Source organism: Myotis brandtii, unplaced genomic scaffold, assembly GCF_000412655.1.
Source record: "Myotis brandtii unplaced genomic scaffold, ASM41265v1 scaffold954, whole genome shotgun sequence".
NCBI lineage: Eukaryota > Metazoa > Chordata > Mammalia > Chiroptera > Vespertilionidae > Myotis > Myotis brandtii.
Genome location: NW_005371937.1, coordinates 344,519 through 352,260, shown reverse-complemented (window position 1 = coordinate 352,260; position 7,742 = coordinate 344,519).

Genomic DNA, 7,742 nt, shown 5'->3' with positions numbered 1-7,742 from the left:
GTCCGTGACCTCCGGGAAGCAGCAGCCTCTCTGGCTCAGCCTTGGAACCAGCTGGCCACACACCACCTGGACCCAGGCACTTGGTGGATGAATCAAAGGACGGAAAGAAAAGAATCATGCTCTCTTTTGTTTATGTTCCTGATGACAGTTAACAGGCAGACTAACTTCTCATTCTCTCTGGTTCTGGAAGGTAGGCTGGTGCTTTTGTTCTCCTTACTCATATTTAGAAAGGTATCTAGTTCTTAACGGAAGAGAAGGGAGCCATCCTAGACTTTTCCTTGGATACTGAGAAGATATTTAATTCCGGAATAAAGATTTCCTGCAGAGCTCCTCATCCCCACCCCCACCCCCACCCGCTTGGGGATCGAAGCAGAGGTGGTGCAGTGCAATGCCCAGGAGAAACTTACTGATCTGCAAGTGAGAGCTGGCTTGGGGGATAAAAGAGGAGTCATGGCAAGTAAGTCTCTGTCCCCCTAATTAAATTGGAGCACATGCTTATATAACACAGTTCGGTGTGGGAACTTTCTCATTTGGCTTATGTTTGCAGATTAGACTAAGTTCTCATCTCGAGAACATGAAGGAGTAAATACATTAATATTGGTCACTTAGGAGGTTATTAGTAGATCAGGGTTTTGTGTTTCTTCATTCAATGACTTTTGGATGCAGTAAGAATAACTGCTGACACCAAGTTCAGGCAACATAATACAGTAGGCAGTGAGAGTCAAGTCTCCCTCCCACCCGAAAGCTCTAGTCTGTTTTCCCCGAGGCAACCAGTTACTGGTTCCCTTCTATGTGCAAGGCCCTGTGAGCTTAGTAATTATTAGCGATTACTGTTATTATTCCACTAACAATGTGACCCTACAAAGCAGGTGGGGCGGCTATCCCTGTCTTCACATGGAATAAATGGGGCTTGGCGGGTGCTAGTGGTTAGTCTAAGGCCACATGTTTAGGTGAGTGGCAGAGCCTGAACGCATAGCTAGCCAGCACAGGACCCCACACCCATTGCTCTTTACCATTATTTCATCCTATCTGGAAACACAAAAATATGACTGACTAATATCCTCAAACAGTAGTCTGTGGACTATCATGTGTCAAATAGTTTTGACCAGTTTGATGTTTTGACTTTCTTTCAAGAAATTAAAAATATATAGCTCACATGGTTTGTATAAAAAAGGAAAAGACACTGTCCCCATTTTATAGGTAAGAAAATGAGGGAGAGAGACAATGGACAGAGCAAGGGGTAGGATGGGGAAGTGAAAGGTGAAGAGCTTTGGCAGGGGTTCTCAGCCTCTCTCTCTCTCTCTCTCTCTCTCTCCCCCCACAGGCCCCTTTGACGGTCTGGTAATACTGTGGACCCCTTCTCAGAATAATGCTTTTAAATGTATCAGATAAAATATGTGAAATTCCAAAGGAGACCAATCATATTGATACCCAGTTGTCAAAATCTTAACTAAACACTATTACCAGCTTCTTCTGAGTCCCTCCTACACCACTCAGTGCTCTTGGTTGCCAACAACAGAAACAGACAGCGGAATGGGAGTTCATGGAGTAGCTCACAGAATCTACCGAAGGCTGGGAAACAGGCTCAGTCAGGAACTAAGAGACAAGGGAAATGAGACACAATCAAAGAGCCACAGGGCCAGCTCTGCTTGGGCGCCACTGCTGCTGGGCCACAGCCCTGTCCCTCGATGCCCTGGAATGGCCTCTACTGCCGGTGCCTCAGGGCCTTCTCCTAAGGGTCAAAGTTCTGAGCTAGAATGTCTGTTCATTAGCCTCATTCTAGCTGTCAAGGCGGGAGGAAGGGACATCCTTTTCCCTTCAATTTCCATTGGTTTTGACTTAGATTCTGGGAAAGCAAAATGACAAATGTCTAATCTCTTGAAAAAAAAATATATATATGTATATATATATATATATTTTTACTTAAAAAAATTTTAAAGGCCAGTTTGCCCTTAATTTTTTAAAAGACTCAACAATGTATCTGGGATATTTTGCAGTACCAGCATATATAAACCCACTGTTTTCTTTCCCCCAGCTCCATTGTATTCCATTGTGGTGAAGGCTGGAATTTATTTCACGGCTCTTGGGGGGCTTCCAGTCTAGCCTGGTGAGGCAACGTTCCTGGTATAAGACATGATGTTTCTATCTTGCTGTCCTCAGGCCAACGTGGACCACAGTCTCTGCCCTGGGATGTGGAGTGATTGTGAGAGAGGCTGTTGGTCTGTACCCCACTCCCCTGGGCCTCACCACTTCATTGCAGCTAGTCCTGATTTTCCCACTGCTGTTCTTGCACTTATTTGCCTGAGGGCTTTCTGCGATGACCAGTTTTCATTGTCCACCTGCCCTGCAGGCCTGAGTCCTGGAGAATTACCTTGCCTGCCCTCACCTCTCAGCTGCCCTCAATGATAAGAAGAATTTGGGTATAAATACCTCAGCTCTCTCACCTCTCAGGAGGGATAACTCCAAAATGTATGTTCTAGCCTGGCTCCCATTTCTCTAGGGCAGTGATGGCGAACCTATGACACGCGTGTCAGAGGTGACACGCGAACTCATTTTTTTGGTTGATTTTTATTTGTTAAATGGCATTTAAATATATAAAATAAATATCAAAAATATAAATCTTTGTTTTACTATGGTTGCAAATATCAAAAAATTTCTATATGTGACACGGCACCAGAGTTAAGTTAGGGTTTTCAAAATGCTGACACGCCAAGCTCAAAAGGTTCGCCATCACTGCTCTAGGGTAATCAATCCCCAACTACCAGTGGCTGCCTTTCCTTCCCAAGTGTCCCTCCCCATTCCTCTATTCGTGTTTCCTGGGATCACCTCCCCAAAAAAACTGTTTGCATTAGAATCCTTTTCTCAGGGTCTGTTCTAGGGAACCCAAATTAAGTCAGTGATGATGAAGAAGAAAAGACATGGAAAGAAATTCATTTGTTCCTTAATTCATTTCTTCAATAACTATTTACTGAGATCCACATCAAAGGAGAGTACACATAAATGTAGACAAGGGAGATAAATTTTTGTTGTCCAAGGCACAAAATCAAATGGTACAAAAGGACTTGGGTGTCAAGAATACCTTTCTTGGTACATGCAAAAATATGAAACTAGACCAGCAACTTGCACCATATACAAGAATAATCTCAGAATGGATAAATTACTTAAATGTAAGTCATAAAACCATAACAATCTAATAAGAAACCATAGGCAGCAAAATCTCAGACACCTCTTATAGCAATATGTTTGCTGATACATCTCCTAAAGCAAGGGAAACTAAGGAGAAAATAAACAAATTGGACTACATCAAAATAAAAAGCTCCTGCACAGCAAAAGAAACCATCAACAAAGTGAAAAGGGAGTCCACTGCATGGGAGAACATATTTACCAATGATGCATCTGATAAGGAGTTAATTCCCAAAACATATAAGGAACTCATACAACTTAACTAAAGGAAGACAAACAATCCAATTAAAAAATGGGCAAAGGAACTAAAGAGATACTTCTACAAAATGGACATACAGGAGGCCAAGAGACATATGAAAAAATGCTCAAAGTCACTAATCATCCGAGAGATGAAAATTAAAATGACAACGAGGTATCACCTCATGCCTGTTGGAATGGCTACCATCAACAAATCAACAAATTACAAGTGCTGGTGAAGATGTGGAGAAAAGGGAATGATAGTACACTGCTGGTAGGAACACAGACTGGTGAAGCCACTATGGAAAACAGTATGGAGTTTCCTCAAAAAATTAAAAATGGAACTGCCATTTGACCTAGTGATCCCACTTCTAGGAATATATCCTAAGAAACCTGAAACACCAATCAGAAAGAATATATGCATCCCTATGTTCACAACAGCATAATTTACAATAGCTAAGATCTGGAAACAGCCCAAGTGCCCATCAGTAGATGAGTGGATAAAACAGCTGCAGTACATTTATACAATGGAATACTATGCCTCTGTAGAAAAGAAGGCTATCTTACCCTTTGAGACAGCATGGAGGGACCCAAAGAGTATTATGCTAAGTGAAATAAGTCAATCAAAGAAAGACATGTATCACATGATCTCACTCATATGGGGAATCTAATGAACAAAATAAACTGATGAACAAAATAGATCCAGAGACAGAAGCATGGAACAGATTGACCAATCTCAGAGGGAAGGCAGGGGTGGTGGGGTGGGTGGGGAGTTATTAAACGGGGAACTTTTATGCCTATATGCATAGCCCAGGGACACAGACAATAGTGTGGTGAAGGCTGGGGGGCGGGGTGGTGCAGGGTGAAGGGGATCAATGGGAAAAAAGGGAGACATCTGTAATACTTTCAACAATAAAGATAAATTTAAAATAAAGAATGCCTTACTCAACACCGGTGTGCAGCGGTCATGAGTTAGTTTTGGGGAAGAGGTGGAACAGGAACAGGGAGTAGCAGAGGCCAGCTTCTAAAGGACCCATACCTGTGATCTGTTCAGAGCCTAAAACGTGCGGCAGGCTCTTGAGAGCTTAGGAAATTAACAGTAAAATGTTAGCTAACATTTACTGAGCTCTTAGGTTTTTTTTATAAAAGCACTTTACATGTATCAACACATTTCATTTAACCCAATGAGTTTATAACAATAGGTCACACTTGGGGTATATTATTCTGGTTATTTCTTTTTTACAGATGAGTAAACTGAGGCCGGGGAAAATTAAGTAATTTGACCAAGGTCGGATGGTTAGTGATTGCCACTGATTGTCTGAAATCGGCGCCAAGGTCAGCCTGACTGCAAGCCTGGCCCACCACCCTCAGCTTCCATCCCCACTGCACCCCAGCCACCCAGTGGTTACAGTCCTGGTCCCTGCTTCCACCTTTACTTGAACATTTAACTCAGCGGTTCTCAACCTGTGGGTCGCAACCCCTTTGGCAGTCGAACGACCCTTTCATAGGGGTCGCCTAAGACCATCCTGCATATCAGATATTTACATTACGATTCATAACAGTAGCAACATGACAGTTATGAAGTAGCAACGAAAATAATTTTATGGTTGGGTCACAACATGAGGAACTGTATTTAAAGGGCCAGAAGGTTGAGAACCACTGATTTAACTAGAGTGGTTTGAGCCTCCATTTTTTATAACAGGATCTAGGTCCCTTCCATCTCATCTTTCTCTAATAGAAGGGGTTGGGGGGAGAGGGAGAGAGGCATGTATTTCATGTCCACTCCTGGGCCAGCCCCTAGTTCTGCCCCTGCCCTCCGTTCCCTGTGTGGAAGGCTCTTCCCTGGGACACAGACCTCCTTTCCTTGCATTCTCCAAAGGAACATTCACCCAAGACTGTGTGCAGCAGCCTTGTTATGCAGCCATGCTAGCCGCAGAGGGCAGATGCAATGTGACTTTGTTTCCTGACAGTGGGAGAGATCCCAATTTCAGAGATACTAAAAGTGAAGAATGTTTCATCTTAGAATCCATGAAGTAGAAGAATTAATTTGACTAAAAGTTGGAAAAGAAGTGTATCAGAGATGGCTTTCCTTGCTATCAATGCAGAAGGAAATTCACTTTCTTGATTCAGAGATCATGAGTCTACATTAATGTCTCCGGAATTATTTTATCAGAACTATTCTGAGTTTTGGAGAGAAACTCATCTCTACCCCCTGCCACACATCATTTCAGAGGAGTTCCAGCTTTCAGCATCAGACAACTAGAGATGGTGGTTTCACTGAGCATCTTCTAAAGAGTTCAACTTCCCAAGGACATTGCAATGTCAATATTCTCCATACGCTCTGGAATTTTTAGTCTAAATCTTGATGTTTGATTTTTCTGAAGGATACTTTTTATTCACAATGAAATTAATTACACCAAAGGATACTGTGGGGGAATTTATTGTGTTCAAAACCCTGTTTCAGGAGGTGTTTGAGGAGACCGAGTGAGTTGCATAGTTCAGTAAGTAGTCCCATTCACAATAATATAGTGACATTAAGCCCTGGCCGGTGTGGCTCAGTTGGTTGAGCATTGGCCTATGAAAGGTCACCGGTTCAATGCCTAGTCAGGGTACATGCCCAGGTTGCAGGTTCGGTCCCCAGTCATGGTGGGGTGAGGCATGTACATGAGGCAACCGATTGATGTTTCTCTCTCTCTCTCTTCCTTCCTCTCTCTGTAAAATAAAAAAAAATATATTAAAAAATATATAGTGACATTAAAATTTGAAACTTAGTCATAGCTTCCATATAAACTTTACTTTCCTATGCACCAAATACCACCAGTATTTGTCTTGTTAGGTTGCCTTTGATTTTCTTATAAGTACATTCCAAAATTTCCAACACTTTCTCTGAAATTTGTACCATCTTCAATTACATGTTTCCTGCTTGAAGATTTAAGCAAAGCCTTGTTTATTCTTTGAAATTGTATTCACCATCCAGGAAACAAGCCAACTTGTTTCTGATGGACAGAGGGAAATATGCCAACCTAACCATGTTTACAGTTGCTTTTTGCCATCGCGCTATCAATTCTTAGGAAATAAGAAAAAAATCTTATTTGTGTACTTCTTTGGCTCATCGTTGCCTTTACATTCCTTAGCTTGCAGTCATGTGGGTGAATGGTGATCATTTCATCCCATTAGCTGGTGCCGTGATCACTTTGTCGTGCAGTGTTCCTCTTTGACCTCAGCGTGCTGTTGTCAGGGTAGAGAGCCCTGCTGGCAGGTCGCACCATCACCGGTCCTTTTCTCATGTTTTGCTTAGTGACAACAAATGCAGATTTACAACTTTGGATGAAATGCATGGTCTCATGCGAAGGAAAACAGATGATAATTTTAGTATTTAAATAAAGAAACACAATCTTGAATAAAAGATGACTATTAATTTTTTAAAAATTTGTTTATCAAGAATTACAGAATTGTGCATAATTTGCTGTTAGTTCAGATTTTTAAATCATGTGCTGATGGAAATTGGCCATGAAGAACACATTTATTTTGGAGTTTAAAATTTAAGTAAAATGAACTTACTAAAATTTATGCCAAAACAATAATGATGGCATCTTTCTGTCCTCAGGCCAACGTGGAAGATATGGCATGACTGCTCATACTTAACTGGAAATTCAGGTCGTGATAGTGCGAGGTGGATGGTTTTCCTAAAGTGGCTGAGATTATTCACCTCATTTAGTGATTGTTTCTTTATCGATGAAGTATATTGCAATAAATTTAGTTTATGCTTTCTTGTTCTTGATCATACTCAAGTGTGCCTCCAATGTTCACTCATTCAATTCAACCAACGTTATTGAATGCCTACTATATCCAAGGCATCAGATTGGCAAATACACATGGATACATAGTCCCTGACCTCAGAAGCTGGCAGTCTAGTGGGGAGACAAGTACATAAACAGATCATTATAATACAGTGCAGTTAGGTGGAGATTGAATTTGGGGGCTTTCAGAAATTCTTCAGTCACACATTTCAAACAGTCTCTGGGGTCACTTCCACAGATGGTCATTTCCTCCATTGTGTTTCAATCCATCCTACATTTCTTCCTGGATTTTCAATTTGCCTTACTTTGTTCTTGTTTCTTCTTTGGCCAGAAAATCTCCCTAAATATGGCACAACCATGAAAAGTAATATGGGAAATCTATATGTGCAGACATGAAAATGATTTTACCTTGATAAATGAAAAATTTGATTTGCCTTAGTGGGCTGAGGATGAATCCCGTTTGTGAAAATACATTTAAAAATATAAATACATAAAATATATAAGTATATCCAACTGGATATT